We start from the raw sequence: 10904 nt of genomic DNA, 5'->3' as shown, positions 1-10904 counted from the left end.
GCGGCAATTATCAAGTAGCTGATGCGGCGATGCATATTGTTTTAAAGCTTGTGTGGCCTAGATAATATCACTTATTGGGGATTATTTTCTTACACCTGGTTGCTTATTTTTCTTGCAAAGTCTGGCAACTGGTCTTTCATGCCGTTACAATGGTTTAGTGAAAACGAGCGATACCAGCATTTTTGCTGCCAATGAGAGCATATGAAAACACCCAAAAAACGAAACTCCCGGCAAGTCATGCTAATTATAATTATTTAGAGAGAGAGAGAGAGAGAGAGAGAGAGAGAGAGAGATAGAGAGAGAGAGAGAGAGCGTGTCTGTGCGATTAGGCTCGTTGAATGGACATTGTGCGCTCACAGACTTTCCACCAAAAATAGACAATCTACTGTACAAGTTGCGTTCAGTTTAGGATAAAGATGCAGTATACTACATGGATTTCTACACAGAGGGTAGGCCTAATTACTCTACAGTATGTACTGTCCTGCAAACATTCGTGGTGGAGAAAAAATGCATAATTGACTAACGCCCCTGCAGTTCACTATAGAATAACTCCCTGATTTGCAACCCTTTTCATTCAAAGGAATTTCTAATGATATCATTAATCTTAAAGTTATTAGCAATCATGTGCTCCCTTTGTATTTTGTATTTTTTCCTGTTTTGAATATAATAACTTTTTTAATGACTAACATGTTAAAATGTGTTTGTTTAATTATTTATAGTTTTTCAGCACACTAATGGTAAGTCAATTCGGCGTTTGTTTTGAAGCTCATACCTTTCTTTCTCTAATTTGCCAGTGGCAAAGAAAAAACAAACAAATCCATTCTGTTCTCAATCAATCAATCAATCAATCAATCAATCAATCAATCAATCAATCAATCAATGCAACACAGAGCAAAATGATAGATACTAAGGAACAAAGTGTACCCTTACATACAGTAGCCGATACATAAATCTGTAACTCTGAGAGTGCACAAATGGAACACAAATGTGGGAACCATGGCACCATGTCTTATTTATATTATAACAAGCCTGTAATAGGGCAACTTTCTTTTTCTTTTTTTTTTAATCTTCATTTTTAAATAAACTTGTAACTTGTATGTAATCAACTGATTCTGAAATAGAATGAGTGTAACACCATTGAAAGACTGTTCTGGAGTTTTGCTAAACAAAGAATGGTACACATTACAGACAATTTTCATAAGACTTTGGGTAAATATAGACTTGCCTGAGGGAATTTACTGTAACCCCTGGCTGTGTTAGGCTGCATTTACGGATCTGCTTGTCATTATAATGCATACAAATATCTATGTCTGGTCAATTTTAATCATGTCGGACATAGTGACCGGCAGTTTATTAAAATCCTAGCGCAACCTCTGGTCTGCATGTGTTTTTGTGGATTTAAAGAAGGCATGTGGCCGGGTCCCCCGGGAGATATTGTTGGATATTGCTGTGGGAGTGTGACTGACGAACGGACGGATGGACGGACGGACGGATCGATGGACAAGTTGCATTCATTGTGTGTCTTGTGGTTCCTAGAGATAGGGGTACAGTTCCAGACATTTGTTCATGTACCGGTAAGTGCATTGTTTTGGTTCTGTGTCAAGAAAAAGGTGACTAAGCAACAATCATTTTGGATTTGTTGCCCATCCTTGTCGATCTTGACGGTTAGTACTTTTATATCCATTGTTTTTTGTCAGCGAGCCCACAATTGTTTCGAAGGAACAATATTTTCTAGTTATAGCATATCGTCGTTTTCGGGTGGAAACCTTGTATGTCCAAAGCCGTTCGTTTTGTATTTATCATTTATAAAACTAGAAGCTCGGCCGCCCGAGCGTCTAGTCGGCAACCTGGCCAAAAAATGTTTTGTTGACTCATGTGGCGTCGAGCCTTTTATGAAGTGATGTCACAATGAGTCAGCGCTTGTGCCGATTTCCTCCGGAACAGCCTGATGTCAACAGTCAGCTCCGCATAAGGAGATTCCGAACGTTTTGCGGTGGTTTTGGAAAACCGCGCGTTGGGTCGGGTCGAGGCCCGGCACTGCACTCCGCGCCGCGGCAGGGAACGGGCGTGCCGAATCTGAAGCCGGTGGGACGAACGGTTCTCGAGATACGCAGGGCACATACTCACAGAGATTTGTCTCATTTATAGATAGACTAGAAGCTCGGCACCCTGGCCAACTCGGGAACAATGTAAATAGGGAATGAATGCCCCGCCCTTTAATGCAAACCCCATTATACCTGTTGTCATATGACAACAGGTATATTTAAACATCTGTCCACGTCCATTTTATGCCCATATATGGAGATCTCTGTATCTGTTTGTCTGTGTCCCTTTATGCCCAGATCTCTGTATCTGTCTGTGCCTCAGACTGTGTTGCAGACACAATGCCGGTTCCCCCTTTAATGCAAACCCCATTATACCTGTTGTCATAGGACCCGTTTTGACCATCTGTTTGCCTGTGTCCATTTATGCCCATTGACTCATGTGGTGTACGTGATGTCAGAGCCTTTTATGAAGTGTTTGCCTGTGTCCATGTATGCCCATATATGGAGTTATCTGTCTGTCTGCGTCCATTTTATGCTCATATATGGAGATCTCTGTAGGACCCGTATTGACCATCTGTTTGCCTGTGTCCATTTATGCTCATAATTGGAGATATCTGTATCTGTCATCAAAAACATTCCTTGGGCTAAAAACTGACCCTTAAAGACTGTGAAAATTGATGACTCATCACTAAACCATCGTATCGTGGGGCCATTTCTTGCCCAAGGAATGTTTTTCATGCCAAACAAATGCTTGCAATGGATTCTGAATAATTAAAAACCCCTAGTTTGACCCCTCACATCCCACTTGAAGCATTTTTTGGGAGTCATTCACTTACTATTCTCTACACTATAAAGGAAGAAATGACTCCCAAAGGATCTGCTTCAAGTGGGATGTGAGGGGTCAAACTAGGGGTTTTTAATTATTTTGAATCCATTGCAAGCATGTTTTTCATGCAAAACAAATGCTTGCAATGGATTCAGAATAATTAAAAACCCCTAGTTTGACCCCTCACATCCCACTTGAAGCAGATTTTTTTGGGAGTCATTTTTGCCTTTATAGTGTAGTGTATAGCAAGTGAATGAGACTGAAAATTACCCTAGCTGTCAAACATTTTCCCAGCCATTTTAAAAAAGACACCCCGGCCAAATTTGTTTAATAACCTAGATGACAAATCCATTGAGAAACGGACCTTTGCTCTCCACGGTCACGGAACTGCCATTTTAGACCCAACTAACTAGGGACATGTGCACCTGGAGGATGGGCATGGCTCGATTGAAAAGGATAATTGCCCAGGGCCCACTTTTCCCTGCATTTGTTTTTCTTTTTCTTTTTTATCGGGGAACATAGAATCTTTAGTTGGTTGAGTGGGGAACATAAAACCTTTTTCTAGGTTCTATGTAGTACTGTAGATGCCTCCATCGGCTCTGGGGCGTCTGTAATAAAGGACAGGCAATTTTTAAGGTAAGCTTCCGGAATTCTGGAAGCACACTTCCTGTGTGCGTACAAGGTAAATAGGAGGTAAAGAGACCAACGTCATTTTCGCTATGTCACAATTCCAAACGGCAGATTCGTTGCACCATGGGTGCCAAACTGCAGCCTGAAGTTCGGTAGAATGCACTGGAGGGGAGCGTTTAGCTGTTACTACGTGTCATCTTTTCGACACCCGAACCCAACCCTAACCCTAACCTCCGTGGGGTGAGTCGCTAACCCTCCCGACGCTCCTTTGTCGAAATGACGGCCGTTCGAAAGAGCGAGATTTCCCTGCACTGGAGTCAGTGGAAGCCTGTGGACCAGCTCATGAACAAACAATATTTCTCAACAATTGAGTCCTTCATAACATACTCAGGAAAATAAATGAAGGCATGTCACACATTTTTTTCTGCTGTGTTGATTTTCAATGTGTGCACTGTGTCATTTTATAGAGGTATCTAAAGAGCATAAATTGTGTTGCTAAACGTGCCAAGTATCATGAGACTATCCACCGTTTCCTGTCTAGCAACCAAATCTCATGATACTTCCGAGGCAAAAACTATAATTATTTACTGTTTTTATTATTATTTAATGATGTACTGTGCACATCAAAAAGCAAGTGATTGTAAAAATACCTGTCATATGTCTTATTTTATATTCCTGTACCGATTATATGACAAAGGTCTCAGTGACTCAGTCGTTCATTAATAGTGTTCGTTCATATAGCTCAGCTCCATTCACTGTCACTTCCGGTGAGAGGTTTGGCACCCATGGTGAGCGGCATGGCTGGTCATGGCGCATACCGTTGTCACGCGATTCCCTTCGTTACATGGGCCAATTCCAATGTCCTCCCTAAGCCCTCAAGCCCTAGCCTAGCTCAGCTATACCATCCACCCTTGTTAAAACAAGGAGGGGATCTACTGCAGTTAGTTAGCTGCATTAGTATAGAGTCTGGTCAAGCCAGGCTACTCAAGCCCTGCACCCTCACAGACTTCAGTGAGGGTGCTTGAGGGGCTGCAAGAGCTGAGTGTTTCATTCATGACATTTTACATCACTTTTAAAGCTTTTTTTAAACTATCCTTATTTGCTTTAAAGGCTGTGATTGTTGATTATTATTATTATAATATTTACGTTAATCAGTTAATTTTAATTTCTATTTAGATTAGAGGTTATGTTTTTCATGATAAATTGTATTTCCATATTCTGTATTTACTTTGCACTTTGCACTTCTTATCATATGTCCTCTTATCTAACTGTTAATTTAGCGAAATTAAGCGAAATGTCTGTCTGCCGTCTGTCTGCAGTACTCTAACGTCATACTCTGACGTCACAGTACTGACATCACAGACTGGCCTGGACACGTAACACCATGTATGGGCATAAAGATCTGCCCAACGGGCACTCCAACATGGAACACCATTTATGATGGAGTATTGTTCTTTACACTGATTGATTGCGACCGAAGGTCGCATATACTCTGAAGAACCGTGTCGCTTGAGTGTCCTTCCTTCCGTATCCTCTGTGATGTCAGTGTGATGTCAGCGAGTTGTGACATCACTTCCTGTACAGGGCGGCTACACAAAATGTGGATAACACTATATATGGAGATAGTCCAGTCCATCTGGAACACAGGGTAGTGTTCCAAACATCTAGGCTGATAATCCAGCTTTTGCAGCGTCACAGGTTCAAGTCCTGACTTGCGACCTCAAGTCCCCATCTCTTCCTGTACGGGGCGGCTAAACAAGACTAAGAAAGACAAAAAAAGAGAAGGATACACAAGACTAAGAAAGACAAAAAAAGAGAAGAATAAAAAAGACAAAAAGAAGGAGGATGATAAAGATACCAAAAGGAGAGAGAAGAAAGGGTGGATGAGGTACAATGTGCGGTATCCTCCTCCGATCTGATACGGGTGGCTGGACTTAGATCACCTATGAAAGGATGTCCATGAAAGAATGTCCATCCACCTGGAGAAAAGAAAATGTAACAAGGAGGTGGCAACGGGCGGCCAGATAAAGTTATTAGGCCTGGATCCAACTTTAAGTCGATGTATCAAACCGGTACTCGAAACGTACTTAGAATTTAACATATTTTCTAAAGTAAATATGGGGGCGGCTGTGTTAAGAACGTTTCGTTGACAAGCTCAACGTTGGCCATTTGGACCTATACATGGAGAAATGGAGCGAATCTGTTTGGCTTAAACATGGAGATGTGGATAACACTATATATGGAGATAGTCTAGTCCAATATGTCATATGGGACTACCGTCATAGACAGTAGCCATTGTTAATCCGGAGTCAATGGCTGACTGTCTGTACAGGAAGTGATGTCACATAACATACTTTTTATGCCCATATATGAGTCCTAACATGGAGATGTGGATAACACTATATATGGAGATAGTCTAGTCCAATATGTCATATGGAACTACCGTCATAGACAGTAGCCATTGTTAGGTCGGAGTCAATGGCTGTCTGTCTGTCTGACTGTCTGTACAGGAAGTGATGTCACATGACATACTTTTTATGCCCATATATGAGTCCTTCTGTACCACATCTCCATGTTTAGGCAAACTCCACACAGAAAGGCCCTATCGCCAACCCAACCTAGGGTGTGAGCGATAGGGCCTTTCTGTGTGGAGTTTGCATGTTCTCCCCGTGTCTCCTAGGGTTGATACCCTCACAAAAACATGAACAAACTCCCCCCAGAATGACAACAACTAGAATCGTCAGAGAAACGCTGTGGTTGGCCAGATGGTCAAGAATTGGCGCGACCTCGCCCTTTAGGGCGAGGTTGCATGTTACCCTGAGGTCGCATTCCACCCTCAGGTGTCTTACTAGTAGTTACTGTCCAAGTTCCACTGAAGTGACACATTTATGCATTTTTAGGATGCTTCCTCTTTCAATACTTGCCTCCTCATGTGATTTCTGTGGAGTCAGAGGGATTTAGAGTAAGCCAAGTTTAACACATATTCAGGGGTGTCACAAGGGGGGGGGGGGGTGGGACTGAGTTACTAGGGCCCAAGGTGGAGGGGGCCTTAATTATTTTATATGTTAGCTTTTGAAAAATAGCAGATCTACAAGCTCACAGCGCTGCACTTGGTGCCGCGCTGCGAGCTTGTAGATCTGCTATTTTTGAGATGTTGTGAAAATGTGTGCAAATCTCTGAATATAATTTTTAAGCGAACATTTGTAACTCAAATTTTGCTTCTGGGGGGTCCCTGGAACGAAATATTTTGAGATGGGGGTCCGTGGCCAAATACATATCATTTTGGGGGTCCTTCACATGAAAAGGTTTGAGCACCACTGACATAGAAACATAGGTTTTTCATAAAACCTTAGAAGGATTTGAAACATTCAAAGACTCAAAAATAGCAGATCTACAAGCTTGTATATCTTGTATATCTGCTATTTTTCAATAGTTAAAGTACCCAGGGCGCAGAATTTGGTGTGAAACCCCTGCATACATCAAATGCATAAACACAGTGCAGCGCCTCAGTAGGAATACAAGCATAAAAAGAGAAAAACAGGTGCTCAGTGGAGGTATAAGTTGGCGTACAGTAAACAGTACTTTATTACAACAATGTTAATGTGCTGTCCATTGGGAAAAACGGGACAACTCCCGAACGGCCGGTTCATTCCCGGCCGGTCCAGGCCGGCCATTAGGAAAAAAAATAAAATAAAATGTCTGCCTTTGTTCCATTTTGGGGGCTGGGCAGCCAACAAAGTAAATCGTCACTGTCGGGCAGAAACCTTGTATCTCCAAGTTTCAAATGTGTTCATTTTTTCACAAAGCAAAGCCCTGCTTCATCATACAAGGCTGTTGCACAAAAGTAGTGAAAACAGCAGATCTACAAGCACACAACGCCTCGCGGTGCGAGGCGTTGTGTGCTTGTAGATCGTCTGTTTTCACTAGTTTAAATCATCTTTAAAACGACAAAATATAACTCATGTAATTGGCCCACTGGCTTGTCACTGTGTCACAAATCTTTGCGTAGCAGTAATGCTATGGAGAGAGATCTCTCTCTATAGCGCGCAATGAGGGCCTCTCCAACTCTTTTTCCCGTGCTGAACCAGGGGCCCAGGAGTTCAAGTCCTAGTTCAGGAGTTCAAGTCCTAGTTCCTCTAAAGTGAAGCATTTCTGCATTTTTAGGGTGCTTCCTCTTTCACTATGTGCCACCCCATGATATGTATGAGGTGTAGCTGAGCTGAGGTCAAATGGACTTCATTCCTGTCTGAGTAAAACACTGGAAGGATGGTTGTCACTGAGGATTAGGAGTTCAGGTAGGATTCAATGTTACAATTCCTTCATCCTGGAAAAAGTATTGTTCATTATGACTTTTCTCTGTTATATCTTACTAGACCTTACCCGTTCGAATATATGTGCTGCAAAATATGTGCAGAGTGTGGGTTTTGGGGAAAGTAACTGTAACTGCATGGTGCGTGCGTGAGAATATGTGGGAGCATCATAATGTAAGGAGCAGCCCATGGAGGGGTGTATATTTATGATGGATACAAATAATTTAACAGCAAAATTAGGTAAATAGAAGTATGAGGATGTATTTGCTCCACATAAGTTTTTTATACCCGTTGGAAGATGAGACACACATCACCCGTTGCATGCGTGACCCATGGAGAGAGAGAGAGAGAGAGAGAGAGAGAGAGAGAGAGAGAGAGAGAGAGAGAGAGAGAGAGAGAGAGACTGCAACATTCCTAACTGTGAGAGAGGTGTGTGTGGGCCCGGGGCTACAGATCCCATGGCCTGGAGGAACGGACCGTAACCCTGACAACAGGCTGTAGAGCTGTAGAGTGAAGAAACGCTAATAAATCGCTAGAATTTGGGAAAAATGAAATTCGCGCTCCGTCACCGTGTGTATAATGCTAATGACCAATGCCATGTTAAATTTGAGATCAGTCGCTGAAGCGAGTGAATAGATAATGCATTTTGTGCATTTTGTGACCTACTGACTGTCTGTCTGTCTGTCTGTCTGTCTGTCTGTCTGACTGACTGACTGACTGACTGACCTCTCTCTCTAATTATATGTTAGATAATATAATTAGCCACAGCGTGTGTGTCACGGGCGGTAGAAAGGTTCGCGTTTTGAACGCGAACGTTTTTGGTGATTGAAAAGGAGAGGAATCCGCCATGTTACGTACCTCTGCGTTACTGGGAAAATAGTATCCATGATCCGAGTAAATGTAATCCCAGGACATCCTGTTTCTTTTTACGATAATGTTTTCTTTCAGTCAGGACCACGTTTTACTAAGCCTGGGCCACAGCGTTTGTGTCACGGTAGGTAGAAAGGACCGCGCATTGAACATGATGATTGAAAAATCTAGAATAGGAGAAGAATCCGCTATGTTACGTTTCTCCGCCGATACTCCGCTTGGGAAAATACTAGTACTCGTCATGATCACATACTAGGATACATAGGGACGATAGAGTAGGAAATAGAAGCTTGTGAGTGGCTGCAGGGACGGCACATGCTGGTCACGTGTACCGCGCTGCATTTTGGGAAATGTAGTGTTTTTCCCATATGGTTGGTGTTTGATCACCGTGGTAGATCCTTCATTGCGGTAGCAATGTACAGTAACTACAGTACAGTAAAACGCGTCAAACGCGTCGTGGGCACTGCGGCTGGGCCTCCAGAGACATCAAAGAGATTGGCGTGTAGACACCTCGTGGGCACCCGATGAGTTAAAAAGATAACAAATAACAATTAATCTGTCCACATGCTTACAAGGGATCAAGACATGAGGAATATGAACTGAGAATCTAAGTAGAATAATAAACAAAAGATCAGATAAAATATGTACTAACAATATGTTACTGTATCCTCTTTAGATCACCAACCAGTGTCCACAGCAGAGTTACTCCACCAAAAAAGCACCTGAAAGTTGACCCTGAAAACAGCCATGATGAGAGGAAGCTGCCATTCTTTCCCCTTCTTATTTCTGTTGTTCACGCTTCATCTTAATCCCATACTGGCTTACTTCCTGAAAAACTGCACTGTTCTTTACTCTGACAATTTCACTGCTGGTGTTTCAGTGGATTGTGGTGAGCGTTATCTCGAAAGTGTACCGGATGACATTCCCAGAGACGTTATATCATTGGCAATATATGGAAATCTCATCCAAAAGATACAAAGGACAGATTTTTACAATCTGTCAAATCTTACATATTTGGATCTGAGTTCTAATTTTATAACTAATGTAGATAACGGTGCTTTTGTATCTTTGGTGCAACTTACAGTGCTCTACATGAGCTCAAACCAACTAACAAGACTGACAGACAATATGTTTCAGGGACTGTCTAGCCTCTTGACACTGGATTTGCATGATAATGATATCCAAATCATCAACCCTGCTGCCTTCCAGTCACTCACCAGCTTACAGGAACTATATCTGTCATCAAATCATATTACAGATATCATCACCATCTTAGAACTACCAAGCTTGCTGGTGCTGGAACTGAACATTGATGAAATAGAGTCTTTTGAGTCCAAAGATCTGCCATTAAACATGTCCTCTGGGCTCAGGGAGTTGATAGTTGATTCACCGTCGATAAAAAAGTTTAGCATCACAACAGCTGTATTTCCACATCTTAAGACAATCGACCTGTCAAGATGTTGTAATGATACTGGATGGGAGTGGGACGTACCAGACAAGCATTTTCTAAGGAATATAACGACGGTGTGTTTGGATGTTTCTATTGGGTCTTATAATGCCACCAGAAAGGCTCTACAGAGCCTTGTTTCACTGGAGACCCTAGGCCTACACATGAGATTTAATGATGAGTGGAAAGACAGACATCTCTTAAATATTGTCTGCAAAATACCCGCACTGAGGACACTCAGTGTGATATTGTACAACAATGGCAGCCTTAGTCAAACACTGTCTTATTGTACTCAGCTAACCAATCTATCAATTAATCATCTGATGACTGAACTGCCTAAGGATTTAATAAAACAAATGAATCAACTGAGTCACCTGGACCTCAACTTGAACAACCTTCATAAAGTGCCAGACGATGTTAAGAATCTCTCCATGCTTCAAATCCTCGAGCTGAGATTCAATCGTATTAATGATTTAAGCTGCTCAGACTTCTTAAATTTAACCAGACTCACACACCTTTATCTAGATCACAACGACATACATGAACTCAAACTGTGTGTTTTTCAACATCTTAATGAGTTAAAGGTTCTAACTGTGAGTCAGAATTTAATTACGTGGTCTGGTGACACATTCACGACTGGCCTACAAAAACTAGAGATTTTGGCTTTAGAAATTAAAAAAATCCATTGGCCCACTGAATATGATGTAATGAGATTGAAATCACTCAAGCACTTACACATGTATTGCAAAACCATGTTTGTCTCCAAGTCATGGGAG

This window comes from Nannobrachium achirus (genome assembly GCF_963921795.1).
Source record: "Nannobrachium achirus genome assembly, chromosome: 13".
In the NCBI taxonomy this organism is placed as follows: domain Eukaryota; kingdom Metazoa; phylum Chordata; class Actinopteri; order Myctophiformes; family Myctophidae; genus Nannobrachium; species Nannobrachium achirus.
This window is presented reverse-complemented; position numbering follows the sequence as displayed.